This window comes from Falco punctatus (genome assembly GCF_963210335.1).
Source record: "Falco punctatus genome assembly, chromosome: 3".
Classification (NCBI taxonomy): Eukaryota; Metazoa; Chordata; class Aves; order Falconiformes; family Falconidae; genus Falco; species Falco punctatus.
In genome coordinates, this window is record NC_137582.1 from 75,627,346 (window position 1) to 75,654,088 (window position 26,743).

The window sequence follows — 26,743 nt, forward strand, 5'->3', positions numbered from 1 at the left end:
CTCATTAACTTCAGCAACGGGAGGTATACAATTCTGCATCTGGGGAGGAACAGCCCCAAACACTAGTACATGTTGGGGACCAAGTGGTTGAAAAGCAGCTTTGCAGAGGACAACTTGGAGTTCTGGTAAGCCACAAGCTGACCATGAGCCAGCAGTGTACCCTCAAGCAAAAAGGTTTGACAGCATCCTGGCCTGCTTTAAGACCACTGTCAGCAGGTCCTTGGCAACCTTCTCTAGCTGACCTTGCTCTCAAGAGGTTCCTCCCAACCTCAACCATTGTATGATCTTTTGTGTGCATGGAGGTCTAGCTCATATCGGCATAAATTGTCTAAATTACTTTAAACAACATCATAAGGCCTAGAGGTTTTATTCAGAGATTAGGGATGGACAAATACAAGGACTCTACGAACACTTTATTAGCCACATTAAATGCATTGAAGTTAGAAGCAAGTCACAGAACTGCCTCCAATGAATGCCACAGTTCAGTTCATACTGAGGTTAATTCATTACTTCGTTCTGGAATAAACAAGACCAAATATTTAATGTTTGATCACTGGAGCCACAACACCAGCAGCAGAATCAAGATTCATATATTCCTTTCCACAAATATTTCCAAATAATTTATTTCCAACAAGAGTAAAATACTGCAGCATCAACACTACTCATTTTCTTCTTCATAACCTAGTTCTGGTTTGTCTTTTATTCTATAAGTAGCCAAGCTGCAATTCGTCAAGAAGTTTGTACTAATACATTGTTAGTTATACACCCTAAAATGATCTGACATCACTTTTCTGGAAATTGCAATGTCACAATGTTAAGAAACTGGTATTTTTCTCCCTATTTGAAATGGAAACAAATACACTGTTCATCATTGAGAACGGTATTGTGAAGCCATAAAACACCTGACACCATATACCCGCTAGAGAGGAGAGTAAGAAAAGGAAGATACATCCCTACTGTGACTTGTAATCCTGCTGAACCCCAAGCCAGCCCTTATGCTCAGAGCTGAAGGCAGATATCAGGCTGTTACCCTAGGGCTAAGCCCTTCAGGAAGAATGAGAAAGGAAAGGAAAGGGGTAAAAGCCAGGCTTTTCCTTTTCTTTTCTGTTTGTGTGAGGAGCACACACTTCTTTCACTGGAAAGTTTATATCAGTTTTACTAGAGAAATAATTGACTGTTATGGTTATAAAGAAGTCAAAAAATATATGCAGAAATCACAGTATGAATCCTATTTTCCCCACAGCCTATGTTAAATACTGTATCTTAAAATTAAGCCCAACTAATTTTTTAAGAACTGATGATATGTTGAACTGACATAGAGCAGACAGCTCTGATCTCTGCAGGTACAGCAGTGCTGCACATCTGACTAGAGCAGATACGGCTGCTGCCAGGGAGAGGAGGGAAGAGTCCGTGTAGTGGTACGGCTCTACAAATTTGCCAAATAAAGTAAGCTATGAATAAAATCACTTGCTTTGTGAACAACAGCACCCCACTCCACACAACATCTGGCCTTAAACAATGTGTTAGCAAAAGGCAAAGGTGTACCGTGGAATTATTCAATTTTCTATGGGAACACTGACTTGAGAAATTCAATTCAGGTTGACTGTGTATTTGATTTCAGCAGCAGTCACATTATTCCCTTACAAAACAGTAAGGGAGCATGGCTTTAAGGCTTTCTGGAATGGGTATTATCAGTAAAATAAAAATTGTCCTTGCAAAATTTCAATGAGTATCTTGTTTCTTAATTCTAAAGGCAGAAGAGAACACTAAAGCAAGAAAATTTGAGAGAGAACTTTGAGGACAACCGTTTAGCTTGCCTGGAGGAACCAAAGCATTGTAATAAAACATCATCTGTTGATCTGAAGATGCAGGATGAAAGAAAAAAGTCTTCTGATCTTCAAATTAAAAAAGCTAGCAGACAATTTTACATCTATTAGAGACTTACTTTTAGTGGACCATGTCTTTTAGGAAGGTGTTTAAATTAGGTGAAAGATAGATATGCGTGTGTTTGAGACACAGCAGGACTAAATTCTTCATCCCTACTGCCTTAAAATCACATCATATCTGTAGCAGAATTAATAGAAGGTGAAAAAAAAATCACCAAAACCCCCTCAAACCAACATAAGAATGTTTCCTTGCCCCAAAATGTTATAATTTATAGGAAGGTGACTTCACCCAGGAAATATCACACTCATTGCATTTTAGAGATTAATGGCTAGAAAGAAAGATGCCCTGTGTGCAAGTGCAGAACAGATCTTGCAGAGAGGACAGGCTTAAACAGTGTAGTGTGGAACAAATTTTAAGCTTAAACCAAAGTCAATAATAATTTACACTACCAAGCACAAAGCACGATTGAAACAGCATCTGGATTGTAGATCTCATCCTGGACAAGTATCAAAATTAGTATTGAACAGCAAAGGTTGTACTAATCCAGTCCCATGATGAAACCGTAAAAAAAAAAAAAAAAAAAGAAAAAGAAAAAAAAGAAGATTCTGTTACACACTCAGTTGTGCATACATGAATCTAGAGTAACAGCTGACATTGACATTATTTTATACATTCACGGCTTAACTGGGAGTGGAATAGGAAAACAGAGAATGTGAGGACTTTCATATGTCTTTGATAGATTTTGTAGTTAAAAAGTGCTTTATTACAAGGCTGTGAATGGACAGACAGGAACAGCTATTTCACAGTCTTCGAAGATTTAATAGCTGTGCTAACACTTGTTACATTTATCTCAGAAGGTGCCCAGGAAAAACATTATAATAATGCCAGAAGGGAAGTGAGAAAAGATTACAATAGTTTTCCTGGTAGGTCAGAATGGGAACAAAAAGACAAATGTCTATTAGGCCCCTGAAGTAAAGTATATAGCATCCATTAAAAAACAAAAACCAAAAACAAACAAAAAACCAAACCAGCCACCCCCTCATCCCCAAACACAACCTGTCTGTATACTTTGTAAGAACTGCTCTAAGGTTATTGTTATCTAAGGTTGTAACAGATCTACTTGTTTCTCCTCATGTCTTGTTCCAGAGTCTTTTAGGAAATTCACAGTAATTTTTGACAGGTTTCTTTCATCTCCCAAGCCACTCATTGAAAAGTCAAAGATTGTGGCAGCATGGATGCAAGTTACATCTTCAAAAAATCATTTCATACTTAACTATTTTAAATCAAAGAATGCTGAAAGCTCTTATTCCCCTAGTGGAATCTGGCAGCAGGTAGTTTGAGGAAAGACCCCAGACTGTCTCGTTAGACTAAATGAACAGAAAACCTGCTCTTATACAAGGTCTCCCTTGCTTTAGGTCTGCTGACTGGCATTGAGCCAGTCCTTAATAGTGATGATGTAAGCAATATCAGAACCACACGGACACACTTCAGAAACACAGGATAAACACTTTGGATAAGCTACGTCATTTGAAATGAGACAAAGTTACAGCCAGTTTTGAAATTTCCCCTTTGAACCATTTTTGTTGATACACCACAGCATTTAGAAATCCTAACCACAGTCCTGGACCCCATTGTATTTGGTGCTGTACAAACACGAAACAAAAAGATACCAAAACTTCAGTCATCTTTTATAGTTGAAAGAGCTGTGCACTTCCAATTTAAAAAGCAAAAGGTAGCTCTCGATGCTACATCAAAGCAATAGAAGTATCAGTGCTTGCCTTCCTCCTAGCAAACCAAAGCTCATCTGTTTCTGTCCAGCATAGACTGTCATTTAAGTAACATTCCTAAAAATCAGGTTTTGAAATTAAAAACTGACACGGGACCAGGCCATATGACTTTGAGGGACTTTTCACACAACATTTATGAACTAAAAATCTCATTGTCATCAGGGTTACCAAGACCTGGTAATGATATAGAAGTTTTCTTTTACATGAAGAACGGCATGCTGGGCTTACCAGTCTTCCACTGCGTTGCTAATGTTCTCCTGCCTGGTACATATACTTTTCGCAGATACCACTTTTTCTTGTGCACTGAGAAAAAAGAACTACGGTCCCTGTGGTGATGGTCACACAGCTTCCAAAGCAACAGGGAAGCATTACAGGTTTTGTTTGTGGAGGTATGGTTTTGGCTGATGTAGGCAAGGACATGTGCAGGTTGTGAACCTCCAGAAAACACATTTGACTCATACTACCACCAAAATACGCACCAGATGAGGGCTTCCATGGCTCAGAAATCCACATATATTCATTATGCTGCATCAGCCTTCAGAAGTTTGAAGTGAATTTTTTTTGTTTTCTTAGAATTTGAAGGATATTTTGAATTTATATGAGCACTTCAGCAGTGGTCAGGCTGCTATATCCTGTGTCACACAGAACTGGACAAATTCTCCACCGAAAGCTACAGAACAGCTGCAAAGTGTAGTCTTGCATGCTAATGGGAAACAGAAGGAGAAGGCTGGAAAATATTTTGATCACACATCTAACATAATACATTTCTTTTAAGGTTTTTTTTTTGGTTGGGCTTTGGTTGTTGTTTTTTTTTTTACAATTTCATATGTGGCTAGCTTTTCTCTGCACTCAGACAATAATTTTTTTATTTTATCAGCAAAAAAACTGAGTCCAACTGACTGTCTGAGTCTATCCAAAACACACCTCAATGTTCAAATAGAACACAAAATATTTTAGCTCTGAATAAAGAACGTAAAATTTGCTGTTCTTGGATTCTACAATAGCATCTGTGAGAAAAAGGACTCAAAACAGTTGTAGAAAAGTTATGAAGAAAGCAGACCTAGAGAGATTAAGAGTCTGAAGGATCAAATAAAACAAAGCAAATGAGACAAATACTAGTCTGATAGCAGAGATGTTCACAAACTCATTCCTATTACCCTGGCTCAACATGCCTCCACATTTGCCACTTTGATCTCTGCTTCCTCTATATCTCTGCTCCCACCATATGGAGTGCCTCAATTCACTCATCAAGTAAGAGAGACAATTAAGCTCCAATTAATATTTTTTTCTTGCTTTCTCCATCCTTCTCTTACTCCTACCATACCAGTCTCATGCTAGCCATGTCAGACACTCTGCCTATAGCAGGCACTGAGAGCACCCCTGTAACCCAGCACAGCTGGAAGACAGGGAGTGGGTATATGGTCTAAAAACCTCCTGCACTGGATCCTACACCAAAGCTCCTCCCATACTGTGTCTTTCATCAGCTACTGCAGATGCCACGCAGAGGATACAGAGCAAGATGCTGCAGGACATCCAAGGCGCTGGTGGTGATAGGGAGATTTGTGGTGGAAAACAGCAGAGGAAACGAAAGACAGAAGTATACGACTCTCCATATTATTTTTTTTTCCAGCTCAGTCCAGTCACAACCATCCTAGGTTGATGGCTCTGTGCTACAAACTCACTGTGACCTCACAGCAAAGTGCTGTTTGCGGCATGGAAAAAAAGGTGGATCATATGGGTCAATCTTGCAATATGAACAATCTTGCAAAACTGATTTGCTGATGAAGAGCCTCATTTTAGAGGGTTTTATATGATGCCTTCCACACTCTTACAGAAGCACTGATCTAATACATTGTATTTAAATAATTTCCCTCAAAGTATGCACATTTGTGTGGGTTTTGGCTGGGATAGAGTTAATTTTCTACATAGTAGCTAGTATGGGCTGTGTTTGGATTTGTGCTAGAAACAGTGTTCCCAATTCAGGGATGCTTTGGTTACTGCTGAGCAGCTCACACAGAGCCAAGGGCTTTTCTGCTCCTCACCCACCCACCAGCGAGCAGGCTGGGGGGGGGAGGGTGCGGCGGGGCACAAGAAGCTGGGAGGGGACACAGCCGGGACAGCTGACCCCAGCTGACCAAAGGGATATTCCATACCCTATGGTGTCACGCTCAGCATATGAAGTTGGGGGAAGGAGGAGGAAGGGGGTGATGTTTGTCTTCCCAAGTCACTGTTAGGTGTGATGGAGCCCGGCTCTCCAGATGACTTTGACACCTGCTGGCCCATGGGATGTGATGAATGAATTCCTTGTTTTGCTTTACCTACTAAACTGCCTTTATCTCAACCCACGGGTTTTCTCACTTTTACTCTTCTGATTCTCTGCCCCATCCCACTGTGGGACAGTGAGTGAGCACCTATATAGGGCTTAGTTGCCAGCTGGGGTTAAACCACAACAACGTTCCTGCAAAAATCTTGTATTTTTATTCTGAAAAAAACCCTGCATTTAACATTTTAAACCCAGGATTGTTACAACAAGCAAGCAGAATCATAGAGTCATTTAGGTTGGAAAAGACCTTAAGATCTTAAGATCATCGAGTCCAACCATTAACCCAGTACTGCCAAGTCTGCCACTAAACCATGTCCCTAAGTGTCACATCTATACATCTTCTAAATACCTCCAGGGATTTTGACTCAACCACTTCCTTGGGCAGCCTGTAACATATATATTTTAATAAGGAAGTACTATTCTTGCTAGAATTTTTCATAGATAGGCCACCTACTCAAATCAGTCTTGAAGAGATTATTCTTCCCATATATTGTCTAGTATTATTTAATGTGTTAAAATTTATCTATAGTCACGTCACTATTTATAAACAGTCTTTCATGTGATGATCCCTCAGAAACTTAAGACAGTACACAGAGTAGTTTCATGTACTAGAATTAACCTAAAACTTATATTCTATTTTAGTACTAAACTTAGTAAGAAAAAAAATAATCAGAACACTAATTATTTAATGAACCATTTTAACAAGTGACTCATACTTTATCAGCTGATGTGCAGTTTACTTCTACTAATTCAATTTAAATATTAAATCATCTTTAAAGTGTTTTGGTTTATAAATTTTTATTTCCAGCACACTTAGGGAACAACAACAACAACAAAAGAGGGAAACTAACACTTATTCACATTTGTAAACCAGTTAAAAATTAAATCTGATGACCATGTTAGAATTTTATCATCATATAGTCTGATTAGACTATACTATTGTCTACAATAGTTGTCTTAGACAATCAGTTGGTCTTACAACCACAAAGTTCTGGGTAGAAATTTTGAAATGAATGTTGTGTTAAACATACTGTTTTCTAAAAGCTGAAATCCTTCAGTAATATGATGTTTTGTCTAACAGTTTTTGTGGCTCCAAAACTCTATTTAATCAACTAGAGTCAAGACTGAAAATAGACCTTTAGACACGAACCAATTTTACACTGTCTGAGGGTTTTATTTTCTTTCAAGCACAAAATGATATATTTAAAAACCTCAAAAGGTTTCATAAAGCTGAACTAATCATCCACATTGCTCCTCTGTAAAAATATCTGAAGACACCTGATTGTAGGTAGGTTTGGTAATTATTGTATCTCCTTAAACTGATAACTTAAATACTTCAGGAGTCAAAACTTTTTACACATGAAGTAGGCATCTTTGCTCCTTATCTGCATCTCTTTCAGTAAGGGATCATTACCTGTATTTTGTAAATTAATGACTGTGTGAATTGGCCTTCTTACTTTTTCCTAGCTGCATTAGTTTTCACATCATTCTTCTTTCTATTGTCCCAAGTACCACCTGAAAAGGATCAGCACCTCTCTAGCAATCCACAAACTGAGAAAAATCAATCCACAAGAGAAGCAGAACATGTGGTTTGGGGCAAACTTATAAAGAACCAAAGGAAGCAGCTCACATGATCAGACTCGGGATGTCTTAAGAAAACTTCAGGTAACTACACATGTATCAGTCTGCATATCCAGTCTGTATTTTTGCATATGTGTATTTAGACACACAGTTCTGAATAAACACTTATCTCTAATCTGCAGAAAATATTTTAATTTTTAAAATGCTACAAGTTTGAAATGAGGCAGTACTATAGTACTTACACAAGTACATCCTGAGGTATGTATTTCTGATTTAAGAGTATCCAGTTCCCTTTTCCAGGTGTATGTTTACACGCTAACCAGCTACATGGATTTTAATTATTTTTTTTCAGTTGATTTTACATAGATTAATAGGATTTGTGGTAATTTCAGTAGAGCAAGAAGCTCAAGTTGTTAGTTGTACTTGTTTACAGAGGTGGAGAGGAAGCCCCTTTTGTTGTACCACAGGAGGAGGAGTTACTGATGAGGCTTGATCTGCATAAAACAAGGAAGTGTTTCACCTTTGCTGTTTAAGAGTGTTATACAAACCAGTGATTTTAACTTGGACATAGAATGAGTAGAAAGACCTTCAGACAAGAGCTAGTTTTAAAACACACTCCACAACTTCACTAATAAACCTTGCTTCCTTCAAGAAGTGCTTTAAAGCCAGCAAAACAAAGCCAGCATGTTCCAGACACAGTATTCTATGTCTGGAAAAAGCATCAAGGTCAACCTCTTGTCACCAAAGGCAATCCCCAAAGGTAGTCTTCTAAAGGCAGATGGTGATCCTTAGACTGCAACAGCAGATGATATTGGAGAAGAAACAGATAACACCGGCGTTGTGGTCCTGTGAAACTCCAACCCTTACAACAGTCCTGATTACAACAGATATTATTCCCCAAGGAAAAAAAATACAATAGCACTGTGGAATTCCACAAGGTTAGGTCAAATGAATGAAGGAGGCTAAACAGTTGCTCTCTAGCAGCCCATAAAGCTTTCATACTATAACAGCAGGTACAGTCCAATGAGACAAAATGAACTCTCATCCTTTGTAGTTGGCTTACAAGTCTTCAAGTAAGCTGGCAACGGAATGACAGTGAAAAGTGTAATATGAAGTGACAGTGAAGTGTGATACGAATGACACTGAAAAGACTGATATGAATTGGGAACAGCATCATTAGACTACATAGGGTGGTGCTGTTAATTACGAAGTAGGAAGGTCTAAAAATTGAGCAGGAACATAGCATTAGATTAACCACACTAACCTAAAAATAAAATTCCTCCATCCTACAAGCATAGGAGCAACTGCAAGGACAAAGAAGTAGAGAAATTCTGCAGTGACATCAGAAGGGTCTGGCAGCTGCTTCTTAATGGGAACACAGACCTCTGGACAGCATCCATCAGCTCTGCCCTGACAAAAGGACAATTGTACAGTGAAGTCCATGCATGCCAAGTCAAACAGCAGAACGACTTGTAAGACTGACTCAGTAATAAAATTGGTTTTGCCCATTCATAAACCATCAAGGTGATGCACAAGCATATCGACAGATGTAAACTAGATGAATGTTATCATCATTTCAGTAAGCACAACTCTGCCATGAAAGTAAACAAATCAATATTTCAAAACCTATAAAGTGGCAAGACACAAAAGCCATACTTTATGTTTTCTGCCTTGGCAGAAAAACCTAGCAGTGGGACTTTCATTTACATGGGGTGGTGTGAACAAGACATAGTACCTAATCCAAACCTCTTTCAATATCCTCTATGGAATTTGGTTCCCTTTACGTTTCACAGCAATAACAGCATCTTCATTCATTTTGGAAGCACCTATCACAGAGACTGCCAGCTCATCCAGATGCTTTGGACTGTATTGGCTGCATTTTCTCTTCTCATTCATCTCACCTCTCTTTGCATCTGAGCAGATATGAACCGACACTGTCTGCAAACAAAGAAACATGTCTCCTCTTGCCCAGCAAAGTGGAAAACATTTCCCCAACCTGCACTGTCCTCCAGCACAGCCAGATTAATATTCTTTGGTTTAAGCATCAGTCATTCTGGGTGAGGAATTCCACTTGGGGTGGGGTGGGGGCAGCAGGCTAGACACATTTTTATGTACAGGTAGACTCATTGACTCTTACGATCATCACTTACAACAACTATGTGTGTTGGAGAAACCACTTTTTGATAGCCTTCTACTAGCTTTGAGTATGTTTCCTGACATACTGCCTATAAAGCTTGTGAACAACTGTGAAGTATTTCCAAATAGGCTGTTACAAATAATTCTGAATAACTGTCATTCAGCAAGCTTTCTACAGACGTTGTTGCCTCCTTAGAAAAAAAGAGATTGACTGAGAACATTAAATCAATATAAGCCCAAGCCAATCTTTGGCTTTAGTGTGAGACTGAAAATTGGCCTTCAAGCGTTTTGAACATTTTTGTACTTCCTTCAAGATCTGTGTAGCACAGATCAACCTTGAAAATTCTTGGTCCATTCTAGGTCCTCAATGCTATTACTTGAATATTAACTAGTAGGTCAGATAGAAGAAAATGTTTTTTACTGAAACCATTAACAAGAAAGTTTTACACTGAGGTCTTCCATCTGCCTTCCTGTTCCTTGGCAGCAGTCAGAGTCCCACTGCCCTGTCTCAACATCTAACAGCTGTAAGTAGCTGAAAAAAAATCTTTGTCCAAGAGACTCCTGCTTTGCCAACAATGAACTTCTGCCTTCAAGTCCTGGAGAAAGTTCAAATATCCACGACTTTTGCAAGCTAAAGTGCAGGCTCAGCCCTCCATGTCTACTGTTCCAGAAACATAGAAAATAGGTCCATTTTGTACAAGCAGGTCTATAGCAGGTCTTAGATTTTGTCTTCATCATTTGATACCATACATTAAGAACCGAAGTAGTACCATTGTATTCTAGTGTGTCCTCTTTATATATGGAAGTACATGCACTCATAAACAGTAACATGAATTACCACGATAAATCAGGAGCTATTCTGCAAGTCAGAAGAAGTAGGATTATTCTGATTAAACGCAGAAATTCTCATCAACACAAACCACTTTAGGTTTCCATGGTTCTCAGAGCTTTAGGGTGTGATTCCTTTCATCATAAATTAGATGCCTAAAACAGGTCAGATTAATCTCACCTAGCTCTACCTATTTCTCCCTACTGACTCCACAGACAGCCCAAGGTGACTAGTTCAGACACAGACATAAAAAGTTAAGGGAGATTCACCTTATTCAAGATGCCTGCAAGCTACTGATAATCTCTCTCTCTGTAGGATAGCCCAAGAGGTATCACGTGTTTATACTAGGAACCACCTATCCTGTAGAAACTGGTGGAAAAATAATTGGAAATGCTGAGTGATCATAACTTTACACATCCTAAAAGAAAAACAACTTTTATAAAAATGGAGAAAATAGAACACCTAATCAAAATAGCAAAACAACAAAATCCACCTCCCCACCTCATTCACCTGAAAAGACACATTTAAAAGGCCTTAGTTTGTTAACTTTTACAAAAATAAAACCTGAGAAAGTTTCCCACACAACAGATAGGCAAAATCATTTAAGCTAAAGCACAACACTGGCAATAAACCAAATACTAATAAACTGACTTCGAACTTGCCTTAGCCAAAAATTAGAAGGCTTCTAATTTTCACAGGAACTCAGCTGGGGAATAACCAGTGTATAACAAGGCAAAGAGCCCTGGCACATTGAAGATGGACTATGACAGCCTTCTCAAAGGGATTTATGTACTACAGCAGCTGTGATGGCAAGAGAAAAGACACGATTATTCAGGATGCCCCTTCCAATCCTATACTCCTAATTTAAGTTTCTACTAAATAGCAGAGGTCAAAATGATCAAAGAGCAAATAGCACCAGTCTTAATGTAATTCAAGATCCAGCTTTAAATCTTTCCTCTTCTTCCTCCAACTCACGCACATCTGAGTCCCCAGTGCCTTCATCTGACCCTAAGCCACTGGTGCCAAATGGACTAAGCAGCTCTATTATTTTCTTCAAGTAAATCACCTCCACCCGGATACTGAAGAATGAACAAGACAGCTTCTAAACCCTCTCCCCTCATTACAACAGAGAGAGTGGTATACAGCTATACAACAGAAAATAATTTGAATTCACCCCAGCAGCACCCTTATTCATGCACTATACGATACTGCATTTCAAAGCTGAAGGACCACACAGATAGACCACTCCAGTAAAACACTTCCTTTAGGAAACTAAGAATTATTTTACATATTTATGATAAATAACCACAAGACATAATCTAGAAAACACATCGTACTTCCATTTGCAAGACAGGCTTATCTCACCAGAAGAGTTTGCCTTTCCCACTCCGACAAAGCTCCACAGCATAAACGAACTCTAGTACTGGCTGGTAGGCACCATCTAAGACCTGGCTGCAATGTGAAAAGGGCTTTTACCTGAGCTTTACAGGAAGGTTCTCCTCCTCTTGGGAGGATAATCAGATATCAGAATTAAGAAAGCAAAACAGCATCACCTGTGGAGGTGGCACTGACACTCAGAGAAATGGAATCCTAAAGAAACTTTCTAGGGAAGCCTGTATACTTTATGAGAGTATATCATACTTAAGTAAAATAAAAAGCATATAGAACAGCTGCAATGTCTGCATGGGGTGGGAACTACTGTAGGAGTGGAAAAACATACAGAAATATTTTAGAAAAAAACAACAGATAAACATTCATACAGCAACAATTAAAAAAAAACCAACAAACAAAAACCTCAGATCAACTTCCCTCTCTCAAGAGTGGACAGCACCCAAATCCAATGTGGATAGCTCAGGAGAGGGGTGCAATCACACTGCTACTCCTTTTGGCACTCCATGTTGCACCACTTTATACTAGGGAGGGTAAGAGGGAAGGAATTGAGACACCTGTGGCTGCATGAAACCTGCACATTAGGGAAGATGCATGTGCAAGGGGTGCTTGTAACAGCAGTAGATGTCCTATATTGCAAAGTGCAGTAAGTACTTCAGTGCTGTCTGGCAGGGAAGAGGGGAGGGTAATGGGTCCAGGGAAGTGTGGGTTGATGATAGTGGATGCAGGGGAGTTTCGTGTAGTATGTGGTGTTGAGGTTGTTGGTACTGTAAGGGAATGTTTTTATGCAGTGCAGCAAACTCTGGAGGACTATAAAAGTGTTGTGAGGTTATGCAGGGTGAAGATTAGAGAGGCAAAAGCCCAGCTAGAACTCAGGCTAGCCACTGCCATAAAAGATAACAAAAAATGTTTTTATAAATACATTTGAAACCAAAGGAGGGCCAAGGAGAATCTCCATCTTTATTGGATGCAGGCGGGGAACACTGCCACAAAGGATAAGGAAGAGGCTGAGTTACTTAATGCCTTCTTTGCCTCAGTAGTCAGATCAGTTTTTTCCAGGTACCCAACCCCCTGAGTCAAAAGGCAGGGATGGGGAGCAGCATGAAAACCCCATAGTCCAAAGGTAAATGGTCAGTGACCTGCTACACCATAAACGTGCACAAGTCTATGGGGCTGGATAGAATCCCCCCAAGGGTACTGAAGGAGCTGGCAGAATTGCTCACCAAGCCACTTTCATCATTTATCAGCAGTCCTGGCTAACTGAGGAGGTCCCAGTTGACTGAAAGTTAGCAAATGTGACACCCATCTACAAAAAGGTCCGGAAAGAGGATCTGGGGAACTACAGGCCTGTCAGCCTTACCTTGGTGCCAGGGAAGGTTATGGAGCTGATCATCCTGAGCACCATCATGCAGCACATGTAGGACAGCCGGGGGATCAGGCCCAGCCAGCATGGGGTTATGAAAGGCAGGTCCTGCTTGACTAACCAGATTTCTTTCTATGACAAGGTGACCCACCTAGTGGATGAGGGAAAGGCTGTGGATGTTGTCTGTCTAGACGTTAGTAAAGCCTTTGACACCATCTCCCACAGCATTCTCCTGGAGAAACTGGTTGCTCATGGCTTGGACGGATGTATTCTACACTGGATTCAAAACTGGCTGGATGGTTGATCCCAAAGTGTGGTGGTGAATGGAGTTACAGCCAGCTGGCAGCAGGTCACCAGTGGTGTTCCCCAGGGCTCAGTGTTGGGGCCGGTCCTGATTAATATCTTTATCTATGATCTGGATGATGGGATCAAGTGCACCCTCAGTAAATTTGCAGATGACACCAAGCTGGGCAGGCGTGTTGATCTGCTGGAGGGCAGGAAGGTTCTGCAAAGGGATCTGGACAGGCTGGACTGATGGGCCAAGGCCAATTGTATGAGGTTCCACCAGGAGAAGTGCTGGGTCCTGCACCTGGGGCACAACCACCCCACACAGAACTACAGGCCTGGGGAAGAGCGGCTGCAAAGCTGCCTGGTGGGAAAGGACCTGGCTGTGTTGGTCAGCAGCCAGCTGAACATGGGCCAGCAGTGTGCCCAGGGGGACAAGGCAGCCAACAGCACCCTGGCTGGTATCAGAAACAGTGTGGCCAGCAGGAGTAGTGAAGTGCTTGTCCCCCTGCACTCAGCACTGGTGAAGCTGCACCTCGAATGCAGCGTTCAGCTTTGGGCCCCTCACTGCAAGAAAGAAATCAAGGTCCTGGAGCATGTCCAGACATGGTCAATGAGGTTGGTGAAGGGTCTGGAGCACAAGTCTTATGAGGAGCAGCTGAGGGAACTGGGGTTGTTTGGTCTGGAGAAAAGAAGGCTCAAAGGGGACCTTATCGCTCTCTACAACTACCTGAAAGGTGGAGGTAGGTCTCTTCTCCCAGATAAGAAGAGATAGGACAAGAGGAAATGGCCTCAAGTTGTGCCAGGGGAGGTTTAGATTGGATATTAGGAAAAATTTCTTCACTGAAACTGTGGTCAAGCACTGGAACAGGCTGTCCAGGGAGGTGGTGGAATAACCATCCCTAGAAGTGTGAAAAATGTGTAGATCTGGTGCTTAGAGGCATGGTTTAGTAGTGGACTTGGCAGTCCTGGGTTAATGGTTGGATTTGATGATCTTAAAGGTCTTTTCCAATGTAAATGATTCTATGAAAAGGTGTTTGAAACTCCTGTTTGGGCCTGATTAAAGAAGTGTCTTCAGGCAGTTACTGAGGGAAAAAGTCATTCAATGGAGCAGGAGATGACTCAGGACAGCAGTCATACCCTCTCTTTTTGGTGAACCTAGATGGGTTTCAAAGACCAAAGTCTCTTTTATTTTTTTCAGTTAAACTCTATGATGGGAAAAACTACAGCCATTCAATCCTTGTTGCAGCTGGAGCCTAGACTTAGTGTTCTTGTGAGAAGATGATGGTGGACTATTTGCATGATTTTTTACTGCAAAGGGAGCAGTATTTGCATAAGTAACCTTTCACCTGATTAAGCAGTAAAAGACTCATGGGAGCAAACTGGTGAACCTAAGTAACTTATTGAAAAAGCAAAGAAAAACAGGAGGCAAAATTAAGTGGCTTTATATGATCCCCTCACAGCTTGAAGCTAGTCCAGAACTTAGTGAAGACTGTACTGACATCAAGGGAACCTCATTACAAAGAAAGAACATGATGTTATAAATGGGAAAGGACAAGTAAAGTATCCCCTCCAAAATGCTGCTGACCCTGGTGAGAAGGTATATACTGACTACATAGGTTATTTCTGAACAAACAATTTTTCCAAAAATATACTGTTTGAAGTTTTCTGAAATATTAAAAAGAATTATTGCTGCTCTTAGCCAAGCTGTTCCTCACTAATTGCAATACAGCTGCTATTAGCCAATAGTCCTGGCTTTCCCAGCTTCCACAGTGATCTGAAACTCTGATAATGTTTTTCATTTTGTTTCTTCTGTAGACAGAGGCAAAAGCATTTCCTTTCCAATAGCATGACACAGGCTACAGACAGCCTGACGCCAAAGCTTTCTGCAGATCAATATATTTAATGCATTTGAAGTCAGTAAAATCTCCCAGGCTAGTCCAGAGTTGCCTGAGGAAAAAGAAAGCCAAAAGACTAAAGAGCAGTGTGGATATGGATTTAATATTCAATATGCTTACTTAACGATCTCTCCATTTTAACAGAAACCCATTTAAGATACCTTAGGTTGTAATTTAGAGTATTTTTCTCAAAAAGTTTTAGTGAGTATGGAGAAAAAAATAATGTATAAAGTGGAGTCAGATACTCTCAAATACAGATTAGCAGGAGGTATGTTTATATGCATAAAGACAAAATGGTGAACAAATCCCAAAGATTGTGGAACAAATATATTATCAACCCCATCATATTAATTCTCTTTCTCCCCATCTCCCAGATTTATTTTCTTCACTTGAATATTGCTCTAGCCACTCTTGCCTTTCCCACAGGCTTTCCTCATTTACTTAAGATACCTCTAATTTTCATTAACCTTCAGTCTTCATTGCTCCAAAGCACCCTTCTTGCCCATCGATGAATTTTTACTGCCTCTTAAATACAACAGCCAGAGGCAATCACACAAGTGAGGAAGCCAGTTGTTCTCCTATCAAACCCATCAGAATTGTTCTCTTTCCATTCAGCCTCAAAAATTCCCAGGGATTCCCATTCACTCTGCCTTTTTCCTTGCTCCCACTCCACAAAACCATATATCAAAAAAAAAAAGGAATAAGTCTCACTAAAACAGCTGCCATACTTCTCAGTCTTATTTTGGATCCATAAAAAAAATTATTATATACTAGGCTAGCCTGTAAAACTCTGTAATACCACAGAGCATTTGCTACCTTGCTGTCAATCTTTGAAAGCTGTCAAATAATGGTACCCCAAGTTCACTATTTGCCTTAAAACAGAAACAATTTTATTACTTACAATTGGAAGAGCAACTTAATAAACTTCAGCTCTATGTACATCCTTGGGCTGCCAGAAACAATGAATAAAATAACACCTTCCACCTTAACAAATTATTAACTATGATGCTCAAACATATACTTATTTAAATTTAAATATTAATTATTTCATACTAATATTTCAACAAGAATGAAGGAAATTATTTCATCAAAGCAGATGCAGTGGGAGGTAAGCAAGAAGACTTAGCTGTTACTGCTTTGTGAGAAATAGTCTTTCAGTCATTTTTTCTTGTATGGATTAGGTGGTTAGAAAAAGAAATGTTGCCTTTCTGCTACACCAAAACATCTGGCTATGAAGTTCCAGACCACTTGTGTTGGTTTCCTGAATACTAACAGTCCAGGTTAACCCAAACTCAATAATATTTGCAAAGTGTTTATACTAAGTTTTATAGGGATATTATTGAAAATCTGGGAAGTCAGAATCAGGGTGTATCACACAATCCTCTCTGAGTGCATCCCATTTTATTACAAATTTTTATCCTGGTGTGTTAAAGTGCTGCAAGAAAGTAAGGTCCCTGCCACAAATTCCAGGACCATCTGACTCCAGCAGCTCTTGGGAACGTCACTCTGTTCCTTTGTAGCAAATATACAAGGGGAACAGGTGAATTATATCATCTGGACTCAGCACAGCAAAGCAGGAGAGATTTAAAGGAACAGCTTCAGTGTCTGTTTTTTGCATAATGTTGTCTTGTGTTTGAAATGGCAGAAACCAGCTGTGGGCATTTCACCCTGGGACCAGGTCTGCCTGATGGCATGTCAGAGGCATTGGGCTACAGCCCAGCTCTCTGCATGTGCCTGCTTACCAAGTCAAATTGCAGATGCACTGCTTCAGCCAGAAGCTTTGTGTGATGCCTAACAAAGTTTCTAAAGAACTCAGTGATCAAAAAAGTGATAATCCCCTCAGAGTAACTGTCCTCCTGAAGGTTCTGAGGCCTCTTGTTGTGTTGAGGTTCTTGTGATGGAAAAGTTCAGCCTAGAAGCAAGTAAGCAATTAAAATTTGCACATGCATTCAGATCACAATGCTACTCTCCTCTGCATAAACTTCTCACTGAATCAACTCTTCCTAGCTGCTTGCCTCAGCTATTCAGCAATGCACAACAGAATATATGCGTTTGAGAAAACAACCGCAGTTTCCCTTGTGTCTATTCTTCTTTGTGATCTACAGAAAGCAGGTTTTGCCCATGCTTCTATGACGAAACATAACATCTGCATGCTAAAAAAGCAAAAATATGTACTAAGAGATATAAAAAATGACCTTTCCTACCTCAACAGGACTCCCATCTGAACAGCAAAGTCTCTGTTTTGAACTTGCACTCTCAGTGATTTTAACTGTAACTTCTGTGTCCTACACCACAGGACTCTAACTTTGCACATGATTTCCTGGTCCATGAAAATGTTTATTCTCTCTTACATTTAAATATGGCATATGCAATGTTGTAACTTCTTGAAAGTCTAACCAATATAGCTATAAACTCTTCAGAAGGGATAGGCAAGGAAGGAGAGGTGGTGAGCTAGCCCTGTATTGATTGTCTAGAGCTTAACAATGGTGATGATAAGGTTGAAAGTTTATGGGTAAGCATCAGGGGAAAGGACAACAAGGCAGATATCGCAGTGGGACTCTTGTTATAGACCACCCAACCAGGATGAAGAGGTAAATTAAATCAACAATCTGGATGATGGGATCAAGTGCACCCTCAGTAAATTTGCAGATGACACCAAACTGGGCAGGCGTGTTGATCTGCTGGAGGGCAGGAAGGTTCTGCAGAGGGATCTGGACAGGCTGGACTGATGGGCCAAGGCCAATTGTATGAGGTTCCACCAGGAGAAGTGCTGGGTCCTGCACCTGGGGCACAACCACCCCACACAGAACTACAGGCCTGGGGAAGAGCGGCTGCAAAGCTGCCTGGTGGGAAAGGACCTGGCTGTGTTGGTCAGCAGCCAGCTGAACATGGGCCAGCAGTGTGCCCAGGGGGACAAGGCAGCCAACAGCACCCTGGCTGGTATCAGAAACAGTGTGGCCAGCAGGAATAGTGAAGTGCTTGTCCCCCTGCACTCAGCACTGGTGAAGCTGCACCTCGAATGCAGCGTTCAGCTTTGGGCCCCTCACTGCAAGAAAGAAATCGAGGTCCTGGAGCATGTCCAGACATGGTCAATGAGGTTGGTGAAGGGTCTGGAGCACAAGTCTTACAAGGAGCAGCTGAGGGAACTGGGGTTGTTTGGTCTGGAGAAAAGAAGGCTCAGAGGGAACCCTATTGCTTGGTACAGCTACCTGAAAGGAGGTTGTAGTGAGGTGGGTGTTGGCCTCCCCCAAGTTCAAGCAATAGGACAGGAGGAAATGGCCTCAAGTTGCACCAGGGGAGGTTCAGATCAGATATTAGGAAATATTTCTTCAATGGAAGTGCGGTCAAGAATTGGAACAGGCCGCCTAGGGAGGTGGTGGAGTCACCATCACTCGGGGTATTTAAAAGGTGTGTCGACGTGGCACTTAGAGGCATGTTTTAGGTGGACTTGGCAGTCCTGGGTTAATGGTTGGACTTGATTTTAAAAGGTATTTTCCAACCTAACCAATTCTGTGATTCTATGATTCTAGTACTGAGTCAGACAGATGACAGAAAAAGTACTCTGCCTGCAATCTTCTGCTCTTTTATATGCCAGCAGAGTAGGCAAAAACTCCTGTATAGTCCATTAGCATATGGACCAGCAGCCAAAATTCCCCTCTGCTGTATATTGGAATGGCTCAACCAGTTGACTTCAAATAACCAGTGTCATTTCATTCCAGCAAAGAGTTTGCCCAGGGGTTTCACTAACACTTTTGATCATAAACACTAGCAGGGCAGTAATCCTCAAGCTCAAATAAATTAACACATTAGGTTTCTATAGCTCAGAAGAAGCAAAAGCTCTTTGGTCTACTGTGAAAAAAAGCATTTTTCTGATACACGAAAAAGACAAAAAACACAACAGCCAGAGCGTTGTCAAAATAAGTGGCTCTAAAATACAAATTATTCACTCCTAAGCACATACAAGGCTAAATACTGTGGATGATAGGACATAGCAATGTTCTTCTGAAAGTTTCTCATGAGGAAGGCAAATGCTGCACTCTTTAAACTCCAACTCATGCAAGGAAGCTCACTGAAATCACTGGGACCATCCACCTCGCTGTGAGGTGACCTGCACCTGCACTTCCCAGTGCAAGACCTGAAATTTTAATCATCCTAGAGGGTAGGTGATACCACACTTACGTTTTGTAACCATAAAATGTGTTACAACAAGACACTTTCAACAGCAGCAAGAGGTGAATAAAAGGATACAACACAATACTGCAGCAGGCCTAGATTTGTTGCACTTCTTTAATAATTATTCTGAAGGAGAGGTAATGACCAACCACTAATTAATTTGGTCAGATTTGAAGAAAACTGGTAGGAAATTTTGAGGGACCTCTGATTGAAAGGGGAACTGTCATGGCAGGGAAAATTCCAAGCTGCCAATTAAAGTTCTGGTGACTCAGTAGAGTAACAGGAACTTCTCATGCAGGTTACTAGATCTTGAACTAGCTATTATCACTCAAGAAAAAAAAAAATCACAAGTTTCATGTGAACAAGTCCTTCCCTAAAACACACATTTGCTCAAAACCCAGCAATATCATTCTCAAAAAATTTCAAGAAAGGCAGTACTGGAGTTATGACTTCTCATAACTTCCTGGAACAGCATGTTCTTGTTGGTTACCTATCTTAAAACATTGTGCCAGAAAAACAAACAAACAAAGAAACAACAAAAAAGAAACAATAGCTGAAAAATATTAGGGCAATGAAAACCTTGCCCAAAAGATAGAGACATACAAAAAAGACAAAATGTATAAAGAAAGACAAAATTGCATAAACATTTATCAAGAAAACTCACTTTCATGCTCTTTTATTCTGCTAGAATTCTGTGAAGATCTCTTCTTCTCAGAAGTGTCTACTGTAGTTGTTGCACAGGATTAAAACAAAAGAACCGCTGTATTTTCATTGAGACAAAGAGTAAGAAGAAACACAGCAATGTTATGCAATAGTGTGGAGGTGGGAATTACAATACCTTCAACAGAGCTTAATTGAACTGTATTAATCATTGCTGTGAACTATCAATAAATGCATCTATGAGCCATGTTCAGGTTAAAAGAATGAAGACAAGGCAAGATCTTTTTTCTTGTCAGGGTAACAGCTCTAGGTGACATTAAATTGGGTACGAATTCAAAATCCCAAGCAGAAATAAAACCAAAGCTATTTCATCCTGCAATAGTCTGGAAAATAAAAGTAGTTCTTGTGTCAAATGGCTCTAAGGGGATAATCTTAGTACCATATGTTGGTAGGAGAAGAAATCTTATTAAAGCGGGTTCTTGGTTAAAAGGTATTTTGGACTACATGCAAATGTAAGTCTGAACGTGAAAACTGTCACCAGAAAGCGTTTGTTCAGTGGCTGCTGAAGCTCATTTCTCACTCTGTCTTTGAAGTCCTACACACAACTCCACCTCAGCAACAGGGTGCTTATCTCAAATTCAGGAGCCTTGTGACTCTGAAGCAACACCTAAGCCTCAAAATCTCAGATCTGCTTAGCATACACCTAACAGGCACAGGCATATTTGCACCCTTCAGAAAACACCCTTGTTTTCTAGGGCACAGCTGGAAAAGGTGGCATCCTGCATTACAGAAGCATACAGCTGGAGCACTCAGTGTAAGGGAACTCATTTCCAGGCTCTCCCCACCCTGAGGCAGTGTGGAGACACCCTTTCCAGCAGAACTACAAGCTCACCTGGAAAATAGGAGTGGGGAATGGCTCATTAGTCCCACTATAGCCCTGCCAGAGTGAAGTCACAAATTTCAGCTGGCAGAAAGCCTTGTGAGACAACAGCACAGCCCAGTGGCTGGGCAACTTGGTAAGGAAAGGAAAAGCCCTCAGTTTCACACAAGCATGAGATCCCACATAGCTGTTGAGCTGCAATGATGACCATGAAGTCTGATGAGTCCTTTAAAAAAAAACCCTGCTATGGGCACCTACCTCCAGAGAAGAGCCTGGCCTCTGCAGGCTCTGCTCAGCCTTTGCTGTGGGCTATTTCAAGGCAGTTTCCGCTGTGTTTGCAGGTTTCCACCCAATTCTAGCATGCACTAGAGAGGGAGAAGTGTGCCCCAGCCCTGTTTTTATTGAGCCTTCCTGGGATTGGCTATTGAAGACACCTGTTTCAGCCCTAGATGTGACAGCAGAGAAGCACAGAGATTACATCCTGCCCTTTGTTCTTACACGTAAGGCATTTCTGGCCCAGCTTTGTAAATACTTCACAATTCTCCCACCAACTGCAGTGGGAAGTGTATTGCATCTTCTGTATTTTGATTTAACTCTCCTCTGTACCTTGCAGCTAAGGACAAAAACGTTGTCCTTGTGATAAATTTCCTTACCATAAGATTACAGACACTAACAGCAATGAAGGAAAGAAAAACACTAGAAAAAACAGAAGTGCATTACTTAGACAAAATAATGGAAACCATTAATCACTGCAGTGACAGAACTAAATGTGAAACCTTTAATTATACAGTTAATCATTTACCGACTTCTTATTTTCCCTGTAGTAATGCTCATGAAGCTTCAATAAGATTTGAGTTTGAAGATGATTTTATTTTACAAGTCAATTGCAAAAGCAATACACATAGTAATGGTTTTAAGAATAAAAGTAATACTAACTCTAATCTTCACCTATGTTGACACTTTTACTGAACACCTTTATTGTTCTCAGTCATAGTGGCCCTCACTTAATGGCATCACTGTGTCATTGCATGTCAAGCCCATCTCCATTGCACAGTTATTATATAAAATAAACTAGAACTAAGGGGGAAATAAGTGGTTCAGAAAGTACACCACTGTATTAAAACAAGAGAGTGTAATTACACTGTTGAAGAAAACAGTGTGTTATTTATGAAGTATGGACAGACCTGTGCCCACAGGCTGTATCTGCTCCAGTGCCTTTTCTGCAAGGAGGAAAGAAGCAGCTGCTAGAGCAGAAAAGTGAAACCTCAGCCCCTGAACACCTTTCCCTAGATTCCAGAGTCCAGCAACAGAAAGCAGGGCTGCTGTTGCTGTTGCCGGCGGGTTCAGAGTGAGCAAGGGAATAACCTGATTTCTGTTAAAATTCTGTGCACCAGCACAGTATTTCAGCACACTCAGAACAGTACTTACAGAAAACAAAATAAAAAATCAAAAACAAACAAAAAAAAAAACAAAGTTCCCCTTCTTCTAACTGGAGAGTAAGGCAAAGCCCAGACAGCCTCCATGTTTACACAGATCACTTCAAAGAACGTACAGTAGGAAAAAGCAGACTTTCATCAAAGTCAAAACATTACTTGTATGCTAAGAAAAACAGCCTAATGTACTAAATACATCATCTAGTAGCAGTTGTAAAGGCACTATTATATGGCTAGATATTGCATTCTGTATCAGAGAGCTCTTGGCAGGAAAGTACTTGTCCTCTGGAGTACCCTTTGTTTTGTTCTATCGTGTTGCAGGCTCTGGCAAGTTGCCTTAAGGTTCCTAGCTGGAGTGAGCTGTCACACAGCTAAAACCATAGTAATTCAGCTGCTCTATATTTTCTTTAAAAAAAGTGTCCACTGGGCCCATGTCTCAGGGAAGATGGGTTTGCTCTACTTATGCAGCTCATGCTTTTTGCCCTGGCACAGAAGGCAGAAGCAGATGAGGCCTTGACAATGGTTAGGGTGCAGAAATGGGCAGGACCAAATACAGTGGGGAAGCACACAGAGGGAGTTCTGGCCATCCCAATGGAAGAGGACAGCATTTTTATTATGTCTTTTGTAGAGGCACAAACCACCAGATGGAGGACTCTGAGGAAGTCTCCAGGTTTTCTTTGGATTTTCTGCCATGTTAGTCACATGTTTAGATTTGGATCATCTTTTTAAAAAATCAGTCATCCTCTGTACATGGGACTCCTGAATCTGTTGGATTGGCATGTTGGTACTTGACAGACCTACTGGCCCACTGCTATGACTGGAGGAAACACTCCAGACTATGCTGCAGTCTGTGCCTCTACCACTTTTTGGAACAGGCAAACCCAGAAAGAATAGGGGATCACAGAATTAGGTTCTGCTTATCACAGAAGTTGATAAACATTTGCTTTTCAGCTAGGTGATTTTTTCTATTGGTGTTTTGTAAGCAAGAAAAAATTGCCTAGAGAAAGCAGGGAATACAGGCACAGATCTATAGGAGTCTAAGTACAGTCAACACTGGGAAAATTGGTTTTCTTCCTTTCTTCCCTCTTTTGGATGTCTTTTTGCATCATGAGGAGTTTGGACTGATTCAGTAATAGTTAGATACTTCTTTTCCACCCACCCAATTTGAAAAGAGCCTACGCAGCACAACATGTGTAAAACCCCCACAACACAGCACTGCCTATTCTTTTAAATCCATGTTCCAGGCTTGAACTGCAAATATAGGAGGTATCTGGCTTAATACTTCTCAACAAGTGTGGGTCACCAGTGTCAGAGACCTGGAAACAGGAGACATGTTTATCACCTGTTTCTCAAAAATTACTGGAGAGGAAATTCCTGAGGCAATGTTTAAAGTAGGATCACTCTTTGTGTACCTGACAACGTAAGACTGAGATTCTGGGACATTTACTCACCCTGCAAGCAAGATGATCTGTTGGTCTTTGGAGTTTTTCTCTCTTCCCTTTCTCTAGTCCACTCATGCATCAGGTCCCTTAGAGTTATGGGACAGCCAAGTAAATTTACGTTTCTTGCTCTGGGTGTAAGATGGTTTCCTGTGACAGAGAGGATATAGAGACCAAATGTGGCATATGAAGGCATTGAAACAATCGTTTCTAATCATACTATAATTCAAGTAGTTCCTACCCCCATGCCTCCAACAGTAGACAATACCGAGGAATAAAAATCCCAAGAAATGGTTTCCAAATAAGCAGCCTGGGGGAATTATTGCTTAGGAAGTGCCAGAATCTTTTATGCTGCCCTATTTAGTTGTAGAGAAATAATATGTGAGGAGAGTTTCCGGTGTTTCACTCAATAGTATCTTATATCAATCAATTTTACTAGTTAACTTGGCACATTTCAAATAAGTTTTTCTTTCATCAGTGTTAAATGCCTTCATTTCTAAGGTTTCTATCCCACTGTTCAGGTATTGCAGCAATGACCATGATCACTTCTGAAATATTGATTCAATCCCATCATGCCATGCATATACTCTTTCCTGTACCTTCTGTAAACTATCTTTTTTACTTGTTTTTCAATTCAGAATGTCTTCCTTAAAGATTATTCACTGGTTTTGTGGCATTTTTGAATACCTATAGACTTTTCCTATTTAATGATGAACTGGTCAGACCTAAATATATTTCAAAATGGTGACCAAACATTTCTGATTCCCTCTTTTCCACTAAGTGAGCTGTGGGAGACCAGTTCAAAGTCAAGCACGATAATCATCTATGGCACTTTTTTGCTCCATTTCCCGCAGAAAATCAGTCCATCTGGTAGAGAAGCGGAAGAGGAGGATTTGGATCGCACACATGAATCACGTCATCTATGACCACTGGGCTGCCATGGATCAAATGGAAAAAAGAAAACATGTAAAGCCCCAGACACACTGTACTTTAGAACATCATTAAAAGCAGAAATGGGCAAATGTCTAGCTTTGAGGATTTCAGAGCTCCCCTGAATATTTTTTTTTGCATTTATCAACTGAATGGCCAAGGTACTGGAATAACTTAAAAAAAAAAAAAAAAAAAAAGAAACCAACAAAGACTAAGTAATTATTTTAATTGCTTCACAAAACCTAAAATACAAAGGACTTTCACTAGGGGTAACTTTGGAGATGAGATTGTAAACTTCTCTTCAGAGATTTTTCTATTAAAGGTCATGGGTATCAAAATCTATCGTCTCACTTTGCATCAGTTATAAAGCTACTATAAATGAAGTCTTCTGTGTGGCACCTTGTCGCTGATTCCCACTCCAGTGTAATCAGCACTGCAGACACAGGAAATTCTTAAAATAAACAGCAGTATTGTCTACTTACTGCACTTAAAATGGAGTCAGTTTTAAGATATTCATTGTCATTGCTCATTGAGCAGATTATTTTATTACTGTTTAGACCAACACAAGTACTATGTCAAAATACAGTGTAACCATGACAATACTGATTCATATTTTATCATTCTCTTTACCACTAAGCAAATTAAATCATTTTGCTGAATTATTTCTTCATAATAACAATATGATAATTTCCAAGCAGCAGTGTTACCATTACTAGTTCTTAGAACTAGTCCAATATCTTCTGTGACAATTATAAATACATCAATATATCTTTCTTAGATAAAAACAGATCTTACAACTGGGAAATACAGTGCTTATGCTACTGAAGCTGTTAAAGAATGCACAGCGACTGTTCCAAAGTTCTGGCTAAAAAAAAATTTTCCAGTGAAAATACTTGGCACCTTCTAAGCAAACATTTAAAAAAAAAACAACTGTAGCAAATTTACTCACATACAAATGAAAAACAATGCTATAAAAAGAAAACCTTGTGGAAGTACAATGCTTTTATATCCTTCAGATTACACTGCTATATCTTGCTGAAAATTATTTAGGGATGTGAGGATGGAAAGGTGAAAATCTAAAAATTAAACTCATCATTTGCATCAATTTTTTTTGACAGTTCAAATGAAAATATGTCTCCTGAAAACCAAGACGGCAAAGAGGCCCAGAAGAGCAAGCTGCTTGCTGAGGACAGCCTCCCCCATGCACAGGAACTTCCCAGACTGCCATGTGGAAAGTCACGTAGGCCAGCAGAAGGGCAGTGTGGACAGAGAATGAAGAAGCTGGGAGAGTTACTTGGGAACAGCACAGAACTTCCTTGCTCTGACCTGCTTGGATCAAACTGGGGAAGCCAGACTTGAGCTGGACTTGAAACTGGTGAGAGACACAAGGGGCAACCAGATGAGCTTCTAGGGGAACATCAGCAGTAAAAGGAAGACTGAGGAACAGGTAGTTGGGAGAGGCTGGTGAATCTCCATCCTTGTAGACAGTCCGAACTCAACTGAAAGTGGCCCTGAGCAAAGTTATCTAAGTTTCGCTTGCTTGGACTAGGACATTGTTCATGCCCTCCAGAGGTCTGCTCTAACCAACACGATTCTGTGATTCTATGAAATACTTAATTTGCCTGCAGTTTTCTTCCCTCTGAATAGAAGAAGTGTGGAAGTAAAAAGAAAAAAGAAAAAGTAACAATTTATTTCATATTTAATACTTTTCTAGAGAGAAGAGATGCTGAATTTGAATAGAAAATACTGT

At 40.4% G+C, this 26,743-nt stretch overlaps 1 protein-coding gene across 14 annotated transcripts in view; it reads right to left on the reverse strand.

Annotated features, from left to right (window-relative positions):
• The window catches only part of LOC308060006 (poly(rC)-binding protein 3-like), a 528,829-nt gene that overhangs the window by 396,273 nt on the left and 105,813 nt on the right, over positions 1–26,743 (reverse strand). For 13 of the 14 annotated variants that reach the window (XM_080378167.1, XM_080378169.1, XM_080378175.1 and 10 more), the window contains one exon: positions 24,076–24,213. The exons of the other annotated variant lie outside the window; for it this stretch is intronic. The gene's annotated coding sequence lies outside the window, so the exon portion shown is untranslated. Of the gene's footprint in view, positions 1–24,075; positions 24,214–26,743 lie in introns of those variants that run through there. 14 annotated transcript variants of the gene reach the window in all.